At 40.2% G+C, this 11,850-nt stretch overlaps 1 pseudogene; it reads right to left on the bottom strand.

Annotated features, from left to right (window-relative positions):
• Positions 1-251: 251 nt before the first annotated feature.
• LOC119581302 lies at positions 252-370 on the bottom strand (annotated as a pseudogene).
• Between the last annotated feature and the right edge of the window lie 11,480 nt (positions 371-11,850).

Genomic DNA, 11,850 nt, shown 5'->3' on the forward strand with positions numbered 1-11,850 from the left:
CACTAAATTGTTTCCATCTGTTTTCTGTCTACCCTTCCCGATCTTTGCAGCGGTAAATTTACTTTTACTGTTTTATTGAAACATAAGTTTCTGTTATTATTAATACGTCCATCAGTCTATTTTTTTGGGTTTGTTTTTAAATCTCAAATAATGTAGTATGAACTTTTCTTATTAAGCAGTATGTCGAAGAATACATTGAAAACACCACTGACCACTAAATATCCCAAACATACATTGCATATATAACAAAATGCCAACAGCATCTGGTGTTCCCAGGCGATCATTCATCCAAGTACTGACCACACCCAACGTTGCTTAGCTTCGCTGATCGGACGAGAAGCGGTGCTTTCAACGTTTTATGATGGTTGGCAGAGGAAGATGAACATTAAACACATTTCTGTCGTTTTTCATGCATATAATGTATCTTTTGTTTGTGCGTTAAACTTTAATACTATTGCATTCTAGCTGTGACCAGTGTGTGAAGATATAAAAATTAATAAAGGTAAACAATAGATTTATATAATAATTATCTCCATCACTATAACCTATTTTATATTTGTGCATTTATGTTATATATTTCTTGCACAGAGTTAAATGATATAGCTAACCATAAGCAGTAATGGCGATTATTATTCAATCTTGAGTGCTTTAATATAACACTTTTACCGCTATTGTTATGAGTATTTTAGTTGTATTTCTATTTTTATGATTATTATTATTTCATTATTATTCTCACTATCATTATTATTGTTATTAGTCTATAATTAGTGCCGTCAACATAGTTGTTGTTGTCATGGCCATGGTAATAATGCTGCTGCTATTATGATTAATGTAAATCATTATTAGCATCATATCAAAGATACTGGTGATAATGTTACTGATGACAATTTAAACGAAATGTAAACAGTATTAATGTTGGTAATGATAATGATTATCCTACCAATAACGATGATGATTAGGAACTTGTTAATTCAATGAAATTAATGTTAGTAATCATGGTAAGAAATAACAATCATGGTGACTGTGGCCATCTTATTCACAATGATACTCATAGCAGATTACACTAGTATATTGTTGTGCCGCAATGCTTGTTTGTAAAGAAGGAGAAATTCTCCATAGCCGAATATTTAATATCTGACAAAAAACAAACATATGTTTCAGTACTTCCTTGGACTAAAATATTTTCACTTTGAACTTAATCTGCCAATTTGATAACTTATTCGTTGTCACAAACCAGATCAGAATTTCTGGACCGAGTCGAAGAGTGGGGCCGATATAAAATTATTTTACAAGCACGCACTCACACGGACGATCACACGCACACACACCAAATCGCATAGGCTGCGCGCACGCGTTCAAACCCATACACCTACAATCACATAAACACACACAAACTCGCCGGTACAAACAAACGCACACTCAAACAAACACATACAGACATATAATCACACACATACACTCAAGAAAGAAAAACAAAAACACAGACACAAACTCGACACATAAATAATCACACACGCGCACGCGCTCACAAACAGGTGTTACCACACATAAATAAACACAGACACATACACAAACGCACATGCCCGCGGGCATTTGATCTCACACTCTTCCTCGCTTGCGCTCGCTCCTGTCTCACTAAACACAACATTTTGAGCAAATGAGGGCTGTCAGTAGATAACAGAGAGAGGGTATAATGGACTAATCACCCAATTAGACATGCTAAGTTCTTGGTGATGGCCATGGTAACACTTCATAAACGTATCATACAGATACTATAAGGAATATTTTGCATGTAGTAAGTACCCTAAAGCTTAAAAAATTCCAAAGCAAATCTTCCATACACAGGTCGCACGAAAAAAAAAAAAAAAGGCCAAGGGCATCACACATAAATCAGCTCTTTCCTTGTGCACACCAGTGCACGGAGGGAGTTGTCAGTTACTAAAACTTGTTTAGATTGCAGGCTGTATGTTGTTATCAAATATCTATTTTACAAGCAGTTGCAGTAGCAATATGATAGGCACGAAAAGATAGTCCATTAAACATTTACTTCCGCAAGTAATGGCTTCATTATTATTTTTACGCCAGTGACGTTCACTTGTTATCTTTTATAGTCCTTCACGACTATGTTAGTCTTTTTTTAGAAATATAACAAAGCAAGTGAGCAATAAGGAAGGTCAAGTGTAAAATGAAAAAAAAAATCCTGAGCCTTGTCAGCTTCTTAATCTTATAAAAGATATATATGGCATGTTAATTTCGTATTACCATTGTATAACAGATAACAGAAAACGAATTCAATATATAGTTGTAAAATCCTGATTTTCGTAAGCAATATATTCGGATCTCTGCAAATGTGAAGTTGCGGCATTCATGGCATTGTGACCACACCACACGGCGACGCGGACATTCTAAATATTTGTTTGTGATTTGACGCTCGTGTGTAGGGGTGAAAATGCATGAAAAAAAAAAAAAAACGGAGGATAGAGAAGCATACGAGACTATGCAGTAGGCATTTTTCTAAGTCGACTTTGGTTTTCTCTGCAGTTTGTTCTGAATTAACCCTACACAAGGTTTGATGTCTCTCAAGAGTACTTTAGTAATATCGAGGAATACAACTCAGTATCTTTAAGCTACTACAGTACTGGAATACGTTAAAGAGTCCGTTTTAGGTAATCCTAATTGATGACACACACAGGGCAACCTGCATTTTATTAATTTATTGGAGGGGAGTGAAGGAGTTGTGGTGACAAACTCCCCACATCCCTTTATTCATTAAAGGGAGAGGCAGTAATTAATCCTTTGCATGTAAGTGCATATTCTTTAATAATAGACAGTTTAAAGTTTTATGCATGAGAAGAGATAATGTATAAGTTTTAACACTTAATGAATTTTGTAATGAGAGAGCGGTCATAAATGATATCACGAGTCTACCAATCACAACAGCGGATACTATCGCCCTGTTTCTCTGCGACAGTGTTTACACACGCTAGCCAATGAGAGTCGAATGTCACGAGTTACCAATCACAATGTTTCTTTCAATTTTTTACAACGAAAAATTTGCCAGTCGTCCTTGAGAAAGAAAAAAGTAAAGTAGTGATTTTCGAGGCCTTGTTGTGATATGTTCGCGAGAAGTGACAATACATATAAAAGGAGTATAGTGGTTTCTCAAAAGTAAATTGCTTCTAAAATCACAAAAGTTGTGAGAAAGTGCTTATATATTCTTTATTTTCATGCAGTGTGTATATGGTCAATTTTCGTTATTAGTACGGGTGCGCCTAGAGTGTATGCCTTTCAATGATTTGTGTAGAGAAGTAGTGGCATGAGGAGCAAGTGATATTGAAATAAAAGTTGTCGAAAGCTTGTCAAAAGAATTGTGTCACCGCCACCCATTATAGAAGAAATTATGGCAAAACGTCCGACAGAAAAGGTAAGTATCACATAACCCTTTGTTTTATTAGCACTTTGTATTTTACTGTACAAATTAACGGTTAATGATGAGGATAGTTTCTTGTGTGGTTAATAACTACATTCCACTCTACTTGTAAATAATGTATTTACATAACAATGACAATAGTCGAAAAATCAATCGTTATATTGAATATTTTCTTTACCCCTTTTCGGTGGCTAGCTCGTAATGATTGTTTGTTTTTCCAGTATAACGAAAAACTCCAACTTCCTGCGCATAAACCTCTCGCATGTATAGAGGTTTATGCTATGTCTATTGGGGGGGGGGGGGGGCGTAAACAAGCGCAATAATTGTTGTTCCTAATTTGCAATAAGTCACCAGGGAGATAAGTGAAAAACCTATCTGCCGTGGTATGTATACACTTTCAGGAATGCTGGATTTAGGCATTATGAGCGAACGTATCTTCAAATATTTCCTTCTCTAATATATATGTTCATGGTTTCGTAGCTAGTATGGCTAGTTTCCTTAGTTTACCGTCATAGCAAGCAAAAAGTGGGGGGACGCCATTGATTCCGTTGCTGATGTTAAAGTTACGATCGCGACCCATACATAATTATATTATCTTTTCAGATCACAAATCATTTACCACCTATCATACTGACAGTTAAATCATCATCGTTGTTTTTTACCATTTTTTTAAACTGTTATTGTTAATATTTTAACTATACTATTTCAGTCATTATCACTATTGTTAGAAAGTCCGGCCAATGGGACACAATATGAACTTTTCGGCCATTTTGGTGCCAATTCATGTATCTGGCCTTATATGACACCGAATTAGCCGCAGTCGCACGACCTTAAGTGCCGGATGAGCAAAGCATGTTAAAATAAAAACAGATATCATTGTAGATAGGTTCCCATAATATATGTAATCTAACATGATATCAAATAAAATGCCATTGAAAGCCAAGGAATATTGACTCGGCCCAATTGTGCAAAACGTTTGTTTGCTGGTGTGTACCTGCGTTCCTGGTGGTCTGATGGCTTGTGTGTGTGATTCAATTAAAAACATTGTGTAATATTTGACTACATATTTGAAAGCAAGGAATGCGTATCACGTTAAATCCAGGAAAATTACAACCCAAATAATTACGTGTTAACCGATTTAGACTGAGAGGACACCATATGCCACGCAGCACACACACACACACACACACACACACAACACACACACACACATACACACACACACACGTACACACAACGTACCCACACAAGTACAACAAACACTACACGTATACTCACACGGACACACACTACACACACGTACAACAAACACGTACACAAACAACTACACGTATACTCACACCACACATACCACGTACACACACACGTTACACACACGTACACAAAACACGTACACGTACACAAACACGGACACACTACACGGGACAACGCACACACACACACACACACACACACACACACCCACACACACACACATACACCACACACAACACACACACACACACACACCACACACACACACACACAACACACACACACACACACACACACACACACATAAACCCCCCCCACACACACACCACACAACCACATGTCCACATGTATACACACATATTGCAACTTGTACATATGCACACAGACTGCACTCACAAAGCACACACTATTCACACACACTTGACACTCACAAATGCCACACACTATCACACACAATCACACACAATACACAACAACCCACACAGGGTAGGACACACCACACCCACACAACCACATGTAGACACATGCATACCTAATACGTGCATGCCTACACACATGCATACATTACATACAATATAGATACACACATACCACATAACACACATGCTCACATACCACTTCACACACACACATACACATACATGTTCACGCACAACATGTAACATATGATTCACACACATGTACACACACACACACCACACACACACACACACACACACACACACCACACACACACACACACACACACACACGCACACACACACACACACACACATACACACACCACTCACTCACTCCTCACTCACTCACTCATCAACACTCACACACTATTTGGCACATATACATTTGAAAAACGTATATACATTGTACACAAATGTAACACATCCACACAGCAATATACATCAGCACATGGTGAAACTCACTTACTGTGCTCACACATGTACACACATACGCATTACATAGCACAATGTACATTGTGTGTAATTACAAACGTCCACCAGGCTCATTAGAGCAGGTGTAAAGAGGTCAGCCACACCGTTGGTACGTTCCGGAACGAGGTGTATGTTGTTAGAAGGGATGCACGATGTTAGAAGAATTGTGGGAAAGGAGCGACAGTGGTGTTGCGTATGTATGTGTGTGAAGTGTAGTTGTCAAAATGAGCCGAAGTGAGGGGGAGTGGTTGGAAATCCCGAGGAGGGCGTGTACAGAGCTTCATCTATACTTTAGGGTTTTTGATGTTTGCCGTTAGCTTTAGAATAAGAGAATATGTCTTAGGCGTTTATTCAGCCTTCCTTCTTACATTAGAGTCGGGGGACTTATCATAGCTTATTATAATATTATCTATTTTATTTTGTAAAACAAAGATTAAAACAGGACAAAACGAAAATACGGCACAGTAAACAAACACTAAAACTCAAAAGACAAAAATAGACAAAAACAGTAAAGACACGAGCAAACATTAAAACGAGCAACTGCCTTCTCTCACATACAAAAACTTACCCAATTATCTCTTATTGCGAAGACCACCTAATCTGGGGCACCACAACCACGTCCAGCATTGACTAGCCTGGAACTCGACCTGATCTGCCCTCTGAAGGGGCCGAGGGACTTTTCCTTGTTCACCTCGGCCCGCGAAATGAGTTTGGTTCTCAAAAAACTTTCACATAAAAACGTGCATTATACACTAAAATATTCTTTATATAACCAATTAAAATAACTTTAAAAAGTTATTTCATAAAATGAATAAAAGTTCTTCGAAACAAAATAGTAAAATAAAAAAAAGAACCATTATTGTACATAATAAGGTAAATAAGATCAAAAGTTCCTCTTTGCAAATTCATTTTCTGTGTGGTGGTCTCTTTTCCCACGAGTCGTCTAAAACACGATGTAAAAATGCGTATTAAAAGATACTAAAAATAAAAAAAAAAGCTAACACAAAGTAAAGCATAAAAACATAAGGACGGGTGACGAGCCCGCGCAGGTGAGCGCTCCAGGTGGCTTCCCGTTTTCTGTTTGCCGCAGCTTCCTCACCGTTGACGGGCATCCTCACCCCCCGGGGGATAAAAACAGGGCCTTCGCGCAGCCTCGTACGCCCCGTACGAGGCTGCGACACCTCCGTGGAACGAGGAGGAACGCCGGCCTTCATCTGGAAAAGGGGGGAGACGAAAGAATATGTAGGGGACCGTAGGGGACGTACACAGGCGGTCCACTACAAACATACTCCATGCATACATGCCACAACAAGTGCACACGCATTTACACACACATATTACCCACACACACAACCAAGTGCACAAGCATGAGCACACAGGTATACACATGTACACACATGTGTACATGCACATGTGCACTCAAATGCACACACAAAACATACATGTCAAACATATGTGCAGCACAGTACACAGAATCATGTACGTACACATATGTTACAATAAACAATACATATGCACATAAGTGCACTCACATATACATTGTACACCACACACACACACCACACAACACACACACACACAACACACACACACACACACTACACCACACACAACAAACACACACCCACACATACACACACAAAATGTAACACAGTACACACACATTTGTTACACACCACATGTGCAGTTACATGCAAACACAAAACAACATGTAAACATTGTGCCCTCACATGTACACAGAAGCATGTACGGACACATACTGTACACTCAATTCATGTGCACTAAGGGCATAACAGACAAGTACACATATGCACATACATGTACACACACACGCACACCACACATATATACACACCACACACACACACACACACACACACACACACACACACACCACACACACACACACACACACACACACACACACACACGTACATACACATACGCACGTACATACACAAAGACATATACACATGTACAAACACCCCCCCCCCCACACACACACATGCACAAATATACACACATACACACATATACACATACACTCATATACACATACACTCATATACACATACACTCATATACACATACACTTATATACACATACACTCATATACACATACACTCATATAACACATACACTCATATACACATACACAACACACCACACAACACACACACACACACACACAAACAAACAGACACACACACACACACACAAAACACAAACACACACACACACACACACACACACACACAACACAAACACACACACACACACACACACAAGCATATGCATGTAATACATTACTAGTAGTTCAACATTAATAAACACACCATGAAAATAGCACAACAGGTACATATACAAAACTAGCACACACATGTAAATACGAGCACACACATTACATACGAGCACACCAATCTACACATATTACACTAGCCACACAAGCTACACATATACACTAGCACATCCATGTACACACAGACATATTCATACATGTCCACACTACATCTCCACAGAACACACAAATGCGATTCCACAGTTTTACACATATATACTCTCCACACATATGTACACCACACATGTACCCATAACCCACCTGTACACATACACCCAAACACTAACACACACTATCACACAATGCACTCACAATGCACACACTTGCACACAAATGCCATTGTAAATGTACTGTACACATCATGTACACATGTACGCCCAACAAATGTATGCCTGACACGTGCATACATGCAACCATACACATACACTACAGCTCAAATACAACCCATGTACACAAAGTCACACAAGCATATACCTGTACACATATGCACACATGTGCAAAGAAATGAACACACATACATGTGCAAAGATAAGTACAAATACACACACACTACATCATATACACACACATGTAGACACACACATGTAGACACACACATGTAGACACGCACATGAGACACACACATGCAGACACACACATGTAGACACACACACACACACATGTAGGCACACAACACACACACAACCACACACACACACACCACACCCCCCCCCAAAAAAAAACACACCAACACACACACACCACACACACACCCAAACACACATACACACACACACACACCACAGTACATACCACTTGTACACACATACAGATGTACACACATACTCCAGCACATGCATATGTACACATAGTACATACTAGCACAAACATTAACTCACATAAACAATAGCACAATGTTTACACACTCACACATAGAGTCCATAATAACATGTCACACATACAGTAAGGCACACACATTGTACACGAACTTTATACCAATGTACATCCAGGACATACACGGAAATGCACGCACAGTATAACAGATAACACACTCATACCAGATGTACACACACAGGTAAACACACCCATAGACACATACACACTCACAAATGCATAAGGTTGATATATATATATATATAAATATATTAATAGATATATGAGATATAGAGAATGCTATGATATGTATATATTGTGGAGAGAGAAATACATAGAGACATAGTAGAATATATATATATATATATAATATAGTATAATATGATATAATGATATATATATATATAGATATATGATATATATATATATATAGATATAGGGCTATATATTATATTAAAATATATATACATTCACACACAAATGAACACCACATGCACTCACAAATGCACACACTGTATGTGTAATACACACACATGTACTATACATGAAACATATTTCAGAACATACATATGCATACCTACAAGGTGCATACATACAAATTACACACCACAGGCTTGAAACATATGTACACATAAACACATTCACACAGCATCACACGCATACAAATGAATGAAGAGACCGCTCCTCCTAAACACCGTTTTCTCCACTTAGTTCAGTACTTTCCTGGTTTCATCTATTTGATATTTTCGATTAGGGTCATCACAGAGCATCCTTGGCATAATTTCTTTCAAACAGTCGAGAGTACGGTGAAACCACTGTTTAACAAATACCTATCAACTGGTGCACTAAACACATCCAATACGATTGAGTTACCATGGCTGATCGGCCTAAGGATCATCCATTTCATGAAAATTAAAATATATACAATATGTATAGACATATATATTTCCATGTATACAGGTATAGATACAATGTGTTATATTAATTATAATAATTTGTCTATATCTACACAAAAGATAAATAAATCAGTGGTGTTACCCTTTTTTTTTTTTGTGTGTGTGTGGTGTGTGTGTGTGTGTGTGTGTGTGTGTGTGTGGTGTCGTGTGTGTGTGTGTTGTGTGTGTGTGTGTGTGTGTTGTGAAAGCGTCAGTGATATTTAGTGGAAGCTTAGTGGTCAACGAAGAGAGTAAAATTTTGGGTAGACTGTCAAAGGGAATAATTGTGTTACCCATCCCCATCCCATGACAAGAAATGTGCTATCTTTGCAAAAGCTTATTTTTTTGCTCGAGGGATCCTTCACTTTGTCAAGACACACTTGTGGGACTACACAAAATTATTATGTGCCCTACTGTCAGTCAGGCATGGAGATAGGGAGTCAGTCTAGGCATGCCATTCATTATTGCAAAAGGAAAAAGGGAGCGGGAGGAAAGAGGATAGAAACAAACACCCGATGCGGGGAGTCTGGAGAGGGAGCTTGTAGTTTTGAGGAGCTGGAGGAATGGATGAAAAGCGGTACCAATTAGATAGTGGGATCCAGAAGAAGGCACAAGAGGGTGCAGGGAATGTCGGCAGTTACTGGGAGCGAAAGCAAACAACGTAAGGGGGGGGAGAGGGGGCGAAAGAAGAAACGGCCCAACAAGGGGCTGGGGGCCGAGGGCGACCGGGAGAGATGCATGTATGGGGGGGGGGGGGGGGGGGGGGGGGGGGGGGGGGGGGGGTGGGGTGGCTGAGAGAGAGAGAGAGAGAGAGAGATATAGAAGATAGAGAGAGAGAGGAGACACAGAGAGCAGAGACACCAGGGAGAGGCAGAAGACATGGGAGGCCAGAGAGAGAGGTAGAGGGAGAGAGAGGGAGGAAGACAGAACAGAGAGAAACCGAGAAGAGAGATAGAGAGATAAAAGGGAGGCAAAGAGAGGAGAGAATAGAGAGAGAGAGAGAGAGAGAGAGAGATGAAAGAGAGAGACACAAAAAAAAAAAAAGACGGAGCTGAAGTGGGAAAGCACGGCCGGTCGGGGGAAGAAAAACCAACAAGGCAAAAACTAGAGGGAGAGGAAAAGGAGACGAAAGGGGCGAAAGCCACCGGAGGCCAAGCCGCAGGGCGGAGGAGGAATCAGGGGGAGGGCGAAACGGGAGGCGCAGGAGCGTAAAGCGAGGGGGGGGGGTGGGGGGGGGGGGGGGGGGGGGGGGGGGAGCGGACAGAGACGGAGAGAGAGAGAGGATGCTGAGAGAGAGAGAGTGAGAGAGAGGAGAGAAGAGAGATAGAGGAGGAAGAGACAGAGAAGAGTAGAAGAGAGACAGAGACAGAGAGAAGAGACCAACAGGGAGATAAGAGAGAGAGAGAGAAAGAGAGCGGAGAGGAGATAGATGAGAGCGTAGAGAGGAGAGAGACATAGAGAGTAGAGACACAGGGAGAACCTAATAGAGAGAGAGAGAAGAAAGAGAGAGAGAGAGAGAGGAGAATGAGAGGGAGAGGGAGAGGAGAGGGGAGGGAGAGGGAGAGTATAGGGAGAGGGAGAGGGAGAGGTAGAGAGAGAAGAGAGAAGGGAGGTAGATATGAGATACGAGATGTATAGAGGAGGAGGGAGAGATAGAGAGAGGTAGATAGGGGGAGGAGAGAGAGAGAGATAGAATTATTATAGAGGATATAGACAGAGATGTGAGATATTGGAGATACGAGGATATTGATACGAGAGACGGAGAGATTATAGATAAGAAGAGAGAGAGAGAGACATAGACAGAGAGGTAGATAAGAGAGAGAGAGAGCTAGAGAGAGAGAGAGAGAGAGAGATAGATACAGATAAGGGGGAGAGAGAGAGAGAGAGAGAGAGATTAGAGAGAGAGAGAGAGAGAGATATAGAGAGAGAGTAGACAGAGAGAGGGAGAGGGAGAGAGAGAGAAGAGAGAGAGTAGACGAGAGAGAGAGAGGAGAGAGAGAGAGAGAGATAGAGAGAGAGAGAGAAGATAAAAGAGAAGAAGAGAGAGGAGAGAGAGGAGAGGGGGAGAGCAAGAGAGAGAGAAGCGGAGACAAGAGAGAGGAGAGAGA

Source organism: Penaeus monodon, chromosome 14 (assembly GCF_015228065.2).
Source record: "Penaeus monodon isolate SGIC_2016 chromosome 14, NSTDA_Pmon_1, whole genome shotgun sequence".
NCBI lineage: Eukaryota > Metazoa > Arthropoda > Malacostraca > Decapoda > Penaeidae > Penaeus > Penaeus monodon.